This window comes from Dasypus novemcinctus, chromosome 18 (assembly GCF_030445035.2).
Source record: "Dasypus novemcinctus isolate mDasNov1 chromosome 18, mDasNov1.1.hap2, whole genome shotgun sequence".
Taxonomy (NCBI): Eukaryota; Metazoa; Chordata; class Mammalia; order Cingulata; family Dasypodidae; genus Dasypus; species Dasypus novemcinctus.
The window spans coordinates 82,538,648-82,547,607 of record NC_080690.1 but is presented as its reverse complement, the minus strand read 5'-3'; the positions used below and the strand labels follow the sequence as shown (position 1 = coordinate 82,547,607).

The 8,960-nt window shown below is 40.9% G+C and overlaps 1 pseudogene; it reads left to right on the top strand.

The window, feature by feature from the left end:
• Positions 1–4,048: 4,048 nt before the first annotated feature.
• On the top strand, positions 4,049–6,348 carry LOC101443105 (mitogen-activated protein kinase 6 pseudogene; annotated as a pseudogene).
• Positions 6,349–8,960: the final 2,612 nt, after the last annotated feature.

Genomic DNA, 8,960 nt, shown 5'->3' with positions numbered 1-8,960 from the left:
ACAGGGAAAAGAGCAAAGACCAGTCACTTCTGGTAACCCACCCAGAAGCCACTGCAGAGAGGTGGCTACTAAGAACCAAATAGGAAAGACCCCACGGAGCCCCTGCCCACAAAACCCCATGTGGAAAGACCTTCTGGAGCCCCTGCCCAAGAGTCCCCATGTGGACCTCTCCTGGGGCCAAGGCGAAGCCCTGGAAACCTGAGCAAATGGCCTCCCCCTGGTTCCCTAAGGACTAACAAGTGGGGCAAGCAAGGGGGACAGCAGGCAGCTGCAGACCCTCCCCAGAGCAGGGCAGGGGAGGAGTGGGGAAGGGCTTTACTAAGGGCAGCTCCTGACCCCAAGCACCCCTCTTCCTGGAGCAGCCCGCATCGGCGTCTGGGTGAGCACTTTCCTCTAGTTTCTCAATAAACCCTTCACTGGTCTAACTAAACTGGCATGCTCTGAAACTCTTCTAGGTGCCCTAGCAAGAGCCCAGGGGTCTCCTGCGCCGTCTGCCCTCAGTTTTGCTTTTTAGGAAAGTTTCCTGTGGGTCTCACCTTCTCCAGGGACGTTGACCCAGGTGCAGCAGGATGTGCAGGCAACAGCACAGACGCCTCCCTCCTCTGCCCACAGGTCACCTCCAGCTAACCGGGTATTGTTAGTCAGGGCTGCCAGGCTTCCAGGGTGGCCCTGAGGTTGCAGATGATGATGGCTCTTGGTACCTGAGACCTACCCAGGGGTTGAAAGCCCAGGTCTGAGCCCTCCTCCATCATGAATTACACATGGCAGTGCTGTGATAGAGGCCACAGCTACAGTACAAACCAGGCAAGCAATTACAGGAGCTCATGGGCACTGGAGCTGCAGCCCAGAAGGTGGCTCTTATCTGAAAGATGAGGGAAGGACATTTCAGGGGAGACCAGAGGTGCTGGCATGTGTCTGCATCTCTAACAGCCTGACTGAGTGTAGCTGTTGCCATGGTGGCAGTCAGTCAAAGAAGAAGTTAGAAGAGGCCTGTGAGTCTGGAAGAGAAGCCTGAGGGTTCAAGCACAGGTGCTCAGCAGATGCTGGTGGGAGAGGGGAAGGTTTCCTCAGGTGAGTGCTGTGACAGTGGAGCTTCCTCCATAGGCCATGGACACTTGCTTGGAGGGAACTGACTTATAGCACCACATGCGGGGACCCTCCAGAGGAGTGGGCCATAACAACGTTTGTTTTTTACCACCCTGTGCCGGTTCCTCCAGGCCAGTCTTTCTGTGTAGCCATAGAGCTGCTTCTTCATCACTTTCAGGGCTGAAAAGTGGGTTCCAGTTGCTTAAAATGTCTAGGGAGCTTTTAGGTTACACACAAAGCATACAATATCTTAGGGCTTAGAAAAAAAATTAGAGGTCAGAGCACTGGAATAAATGACTGCTGCAAGAGCTTTAGATTCTAGGGCCTAATTTCCTTACATGAAGCTATTTCTAGAGATTATTAACTATAATGTATAGTAGCAGATTTGTTCCATTTTATTTTCTTTCTTACCACAATTATTTTACTCAACAGGCAAAATATAATAAACTTTTGCCTTGCTTTTCCTTTAAAGTTCCTTCTTGTTTACAATATGGTGACTGCATGTCCTTTAGGAGAAGCATCTGAGCAAAACAGTGTAACTGATAAGAGATTTTGGTTCTTTGTATAGCACCACATTTTTCTAAATAATGAAAACTGTAGCTTTTTTTTTCCACTTTGTGGCCATTGTTGAAGCAGCAGTGGCTAAAATGAAGTTCAATCGCTTTGTGTCCAGAGCAAGAACCATAAAAGGCATTTGTAGCAGTTTGATATTATTAATGAATTCCAAAAAGAAACATTTGGATTATCTTTGTATACTCCTCTTTTCCTCTTGGGATATATAATGTTAGACTATTGTGTCAACATGGCCAGGTAATTGTGCACAGTTGTTTGATCAAGCAAGCACTGTGCTAACTGTAATACAAGGGCATTTGTAGACTTTAGTCACCCATTGACTTTACTGCAGTGATAAATCATAGATAGCTGGTTATAATTGCATCAATCAGGGAGATTGCCATCAGCAATGAGTGATGCTTAACCCAGTCAGATGAATGCCTTAAAAGGGGAAGTGATTCCTGCACTGAGTGAGAATTTCTCAGTTCATCTTTGGACAACCAACATCTCCCAGAACTCATCAAAAACCTTCATTGGACTTTCATTGAAGTCCCTGGTTGTGGCCTGCCTGCAGAACCTCAACTTGTGCATCCCTATGGCTCCATGAGAGTCTCTTATAGAATCACATACTATTGACAGATATCTCTTGTTGATTCTGTTTCCCTTAAGAACCCTGAATATTAAGGCATATTAGATTGTATTGGATTCAGAGGTTTTGCTTTTACTTGGTTAAATATGATTAGGGCTTTGATTGGGCCATGTCATTAGGACATTGAGTCCTGCCCCCTTGCAAGGGTGGACACTCCCAGAGAAACTGCACCACAGAGAAGGGAGGTCAGAGTCCTGAGTGGGAGCCCCAGGAAGTAAGCACACAGCAGAGCCTGGCTGTGAAGAAAGAGAAGCAAGCCCTGGGAAGAGAGGAACCCAAGAAGCCTGAACCCTGGCAGATGGCAGCAGCCATCTTCCTCCAACACTTGGCAGCAGACTTTGGTGAGGGAAGTAACTTTTGCTTTATGCCCTAGTAACTGTAAGCTTCTACCCCAAATAAATATCCTTTATAAAATCCAGCAGAGTTCTGGTATTTTGCATCAGCAACCCTTTGGCTGATAAATATAGCACTTCATTGCACTTTTCTATATTTAGAGAAAGATTATGAGTTTCCTTCTTTCCCAGGAACTGAGACAGAAATATAATGTTCAATCCATGCCTATCTGAAAAGCTGATGAAGTTCAGGTTGTGCAAGGACACTACAAAGGTCAGCAAATTGGCAAAGTAGTCCAGGTTTACAGGAAGAACTCTGTTATCAACATCGACGCGTGCAGCATGAGAAGGCTAATGGCACCACTGTCCACACGGGCATTCACCCCATCAAAGTGGTCATCACTAGTCTAAAACTGGAGAAAGACCACAAAAAGACCTTTGAACGTAAAGCCAAATCTCACTAAGCAGGAAAGAAAGAGGGTGTATATAAGGAAAAAACAATTTAGATGATGCAGGAATAAGAGAATCCCACATATAACTTCCATTAAAAACTGCTAAAATGGTGAACTGGATTGACTCAAGTGATTGGGCTCCTGTCTATCATACAGGAGGCCCAGGATTCAATTTCTGGGGCCTTCTGGTGAAGACAAGCTGCCCCACACAGGAGTGCTGGCCTATATATAGAGCTCACACAGCAAGATGACACAACGAAAAGAGACACAGAGGAGAGACAATAAGAAATTCAGCAGACCAGGGAGCTGAGGGGGTGCAAGAGATTGAGCACCTCTCTCCCACTTCAGATGGTCTGAGGATCAGTACCCAGTGCTGCCTAATGAGAAGACAAGGAGGCACAGAAGAACACACAGTGAATGGACACAGAGAGCAGAAAGCAAGCACAAATACAATGAGGGGTAGGGGTAGAAATGAATAAATTTTAAAATGTTAAGAAAAAACTGTAACCAACAATATTATCATGCAGATAAGTATTAGGACAGATTCAACAGTGAGTACTTTAAACATCTTTTAAGAAATATTTTTATAAAATTCCAAAATATATAAGAAAATTACACATTTCATTTCTTCACATTTTCTTCTTTTAGAAAGATGCTGTTGTGAAGTGGTTGTGGCTTAACTGATAGAGTGTCTGCCTACCATAGGGAGGGTCCAGGGTTTGATATCCAGGGCTGCCTTTCCCATGTGGTGAGCTGACCAACATGCAGTGCGGATGTGTGCAAGAAGTTCCATGACACCCAAGGGTGTCCCCTGCATAGGGGAGCCCCACATGCAAGGAGTGTGCCTGACAAGAAAAATGTCCCCAGGTGAAAAAATCACAGCCCACCCAGGAGAGGCACTGCACACACAGAGAGCTGATGCAGCAAGATGACTCAACAAAAAACATGACACAGTTTCCCAGTGCCACATGACAAGAATGCAAGTGAACACAGAAAAAAACAAAGCAAATGGACGAGAAAATGGCTTGGCTTTTTCTGGTGTAGACAATGACTGTGACAAAAGAATAGCCATCAAGAAAATTGTCCTTGGGACGCAGACATTTTTCAACTGATAGAACATCCATCTACCATACGGAGGGTCCAGGGTTTGAACCCCAGGGCCTCCTGACATGTGTGGTGAGCTGGCCCATGTGCAATGCTGCTGTGCTCAAGGAATGTCATGCCACACAGGTGTGCCCCCACTAAGGGTGCCCCACGTGCAAAGAGTGGACCCCACAAGGAGAGCCACCCCATGTGAAAAAAGCACAGCCCACCCAGGAGCGGCACCACATACACGGAGAGCTTATGCAGCAATATGACACAACAAAAAAATGATGCATTTTCCCAGTGCCACCATATAATGTAAAGCAGATACAGAAGAACACACAGCAAATGGACACAGAGAGCAGACAATGAGAAAAAGGGGAGAGAAATACATAAAATAAAACTTTAAAAATAAAATTGTCCTTACTGATCCCCAGAGTGGTAAACATGCTCTATGTGAAATAAAAATTATTAGAAGACTTGACCATAATGACACTGTGAAAGTATTTGAACTTCTTGGCCCCAGTGGAAGCCTGTTAACAGATGATGTGGGCTCTCTTACTGAACTGAACAGTGTTAACATCTTTTGGGAGTACATGGAGACAGACTTGGCTAATGTGCTGGCTCAGGGCACTTTACTGGCTCAGGGCACTTTACAGGAGCATGCCAGACTTTTCACTGATCAACTGCTACAAAGGCTCAAGTATATTCACTCTGCAAACATACTGTGCAGAGATCTCAAATCAGCTAATCTTTTCATTAATACCAGAGATGTGGTGCTGAAGATAGGTGACTTTGGTCTTGCATGGATCATGGATCCCCATTATTCCCATAGGGGTTATCTTTCTGAATGATTGGTTACTAAATGGTACAGATCCCACATCTTTTACTTTCTACTAATAATGATACTAAAACCATTGCCATGTGGGCTGCAGGCTGCAACTGTGCTGAAATGCTGACTGGGAAATCCCTCTTTGCAGGTGCACATGAACTTAAACAGATGAAGTTGATTTTAGAATCTATTCCCATTATACATGAAGAAGATCATCAGGATCTTCTCAGTGTAAATCCAGTTTACATTAGCAATGACATGATTGAGCAACACAAACCTTTAACACAGGAATTAGTAGAGAAGCACTGGATTTCCTGGAACAAATCTTGACATTTATTCCAATGGATCAGTTCACAGCAGAGAAAGCACTTTCCTATCCTTACATAAGCAGATATTATTTTCCAACAGATGAAACAAATTCAAGTCATCCTTTTTATATCAAATATGAAGTTGATGATATTTGTTTATGGATGAAATTCACAGTCACTTTTATAACTGGGAAAGATACCATGATTGTCAGTTTTCAGAGCATGATTGGCCTATACATAACAATTTTGGTATTGAGGAAGTTCAGCTTGACCCAAGAGCTCTGTCTGATGTCACTGACGATGAAGTACAAGTTGATCCTCGAAAATATTTGGATGGAGATTGTGAAAAATATCTAGAGGATCCTGCTTTTGATATGAATTACTCTACTGAGCCTTGTTGGCAGCACCAAAATCATCACAAAAACAGATACTTGATCTGGAGAGTAGCCATACTTGTAATAAAAAATGAGGTCATCATCATATTTAGATAACTTAGTTTGGAAAGAGAGTGAAGTTAATCAATACTATGAACCCAAGCTTATTATAGATCTTTCCAATTGGAAAGAACGGAGCAAAGAAAAATCTGATAAGAAAGGCAAGTCAAAATGTGAAAGGAATGGTTTGGTTAAAGCCCAGATATCTCAAGAGGAAGCATCACAGCAACTGGCTGAAAAAGAAAGGGAAAAGAATCAGGGATTTGACTTTGATTCCTTTATTGCAGGAACTATTCAAATTCATTCACAACGTGAGCCTACAGATGTTGTTGATAAATGGAATCACTTGACTAGCTCAAAATCCCAACTAGAATTGAAAAGCTTGATATCAAATTCAGTAAGCCAAGAATAAGAGGAAAAAGGAATGGCAAATTTGGCTCAGTTAAAAGTCTTGTACCTGTCTTCTTGGGACAGGAAGTTTGTGAATGGAGAGGAAGACTGTTTTCTCATAAGTCAGTTTTGTTATGAGGCAAGGAAGGATGAACAAATTGAGAAGGAAAACACTTACACCAGTTACTTGAACAGGTTCTTTGGCAGGAAATAAGATGTTGAAATGCTAGAAACTGATCCAGGAGAGAATGGGAAGCTTGGGAGAGAGGAAATGAGGAAGGATTTCTGAACAGCAATGGGGAGTTTCTCTTTGACAAGCAGCTTGAATTCATAGGCATCCCATAGCTTCACAGTCCCATTGGGTCACCACTTAGGTCAGTACAGGCCACATTCACACCTTCTGCCATGAAATCTTCCCCTCACATTCCTCATAAAGCATACAGCAGCATTCCAAAACATCTGAGCTAAAACACTCGGCAGACACTTCTCTGTATTCTTCAGGAAATGAGGGTATTTTTTAATACTAGTGTTTAAGTCATTTTTTACTTGAATCAGATGGTTTCATTTTAGTAAGGATTTCTTATAGTTCTTGGTTTTTAAAATCCAGACTTATTTTGTACATGTGCGAGTTTTCATTTTAATTGGCATGTGATTTGCACATAAAAATTTTAAAAATAGAGTGAAATAATGCAATGCAGGAGGAGACAAAAGAAATGCATTAAAAGAAGTGAAACATTCTCAAAGAACAATGATCTATTTTATAGGAAACAAATCTCACCTTGAAATTTACACAGGAAGACTGCATAATTGCATGAAAATATCTATTTTTTTCCTAAAATAATATTCATTCCTAAGTATTTTTAAGTTTTTCATACTTTACACACTTCTTAAAACCCATATGATACTGGAGCAGGCTAATAAGATAGGGAATAAATAGATGGATCTGAAACCTGACAGGAAGTCCACATGGACCTCTGGAACCCCCAAGATGGCTGCTGGAGGAACCCCAGCCCTGGGATTCCACTACCTAGAAGAAATGACCCGATGTTATCTAGAAACTTTATCATTGGGTCCTCACTAAGAAATTGATGGGTGGGATAATCCATCCAAACAGGGAACACCTGAAACCCCTCTCCCCTTCCATTAGCAAAGGGGTAAAATAATTAGCAATTTTAAAGCAAACCACGAGGCTTTAGTGTGCTCTCTCGCCATCCTCTTTTGCCTGTGGACCTGTCCTGCCCTCTGTATGCTTCTGTCACCATTTTTCCACTGCCATGTGGCCACACACGTAACCCTGGGAACTTATAACCTATAGTGGGGGTTATAGCTTGTAAATTAGCCCTCTTCATCCGTTTTCATCTCCTTCCACACTACCTGGGACCCCTGCTCTATTATTTTCTCCCATTTCTCTTCCCTCCCTACCTGAATAAATTACTGGCCTAACTCATCCAGCTGCTCTTGAAATTCATTTCTGCAGCATAGCAAAAAACCTAGATAGAATCTGGAAACAGTAGCAGCAGCAACTGAAAATGAAAGCTGAATTTGGTGCATATGTGCTTTCTACCTTAAGGTAACAAAAGTGTGTGGCAAAACATATACCACCAATAGTGCTCCACAATATGCACTTCTATTTAGCCAGCATTTATTATAGTAAACTATTCTTAAGATTCATTCACTATTTATAAATATTCTGGTATGCATTCTTTATAGTGAAGTGTTAATACCTCACATATTATTTATTTTAGCAAATCAGTGTATTTTCTGGATTTAATTATAGAAATTTAACTTATTTTTGGAAATTAATCTGCAAACACACTTTTTCCATTTGGCAGTATGGTTTGTTGCCTACCTAGCTGAATATATAATGTCAGTTTATTCTAAGGCTGTCAACATACTTAATTTACTTAAGTGTTCATTTTAAGCAAATTGCTCACTATGTATAGGAATTCTATTTTGGAAGTGCTTGATCTATCTACCAGTGAAAATTGGGGAGTACTTTATTATAAAATGCTCCTAGAAGTCTTAATTGTGTTTATTTTTAAAAATTGTAATGTTAGGCTTGTGTGCATGGAAGTACTTAAGTACATCATTATTGTAGATTAAAAGTTGACATGATAAGAAATTTTGTTTCTACTGTATGTTTTTACTGAAGTATTTATGCCTGTTCTAAGGCAAGCATGCATAAAATTAGATTAAATGTAGCATATGACATCACGATCTCTTAGAAATTTGTTTATCTATTTTATTTTACTGAACATTATCTGTATCTTTATCTTACCCTGTTTAGAGAAAAAGGACAAATAGAACATAGCCATCAAAGAAAGTGATAAATGTAATCTGAATTTTTACACACAATAAATGTATATATTTTAGAACCTGACTTTTTCCAGGGTGAAAGGACAAGTTGTTTTCTAACAGTTTGCAGTTTACTTATTAAAATATTAAATGTTGTCAGGTCTGAACATTATATTTAAACAGGCCTCAATTTATCACAGTGACAGATAAGTTAGTAAAATAGTTAGGAAAAGAATTAACTTCCAAAGGAGCAGTTGCTGTGCATTTTTTCTTAAACAATAAGGATTTGATGAAGACACTTTGATAAGATTCAGGTTCTTTGTTCTTTATAAATACATCTATTATCTCAAAAGGAATTTCATATCCTTCTACTCTAAACAGAACAGTGATTTAAGAAATTGTGTTACTTTAACTGAAAGTACATCATTTGGTAAACAGATCTTCATTAGCATAGATTATCACAGATTGAGGTGGCACTTGATGGTTTTTTCTGCTGTAAGTTACTTTATCTCATTAACATCAACTCCTAGATTTCTACTTAATGGTT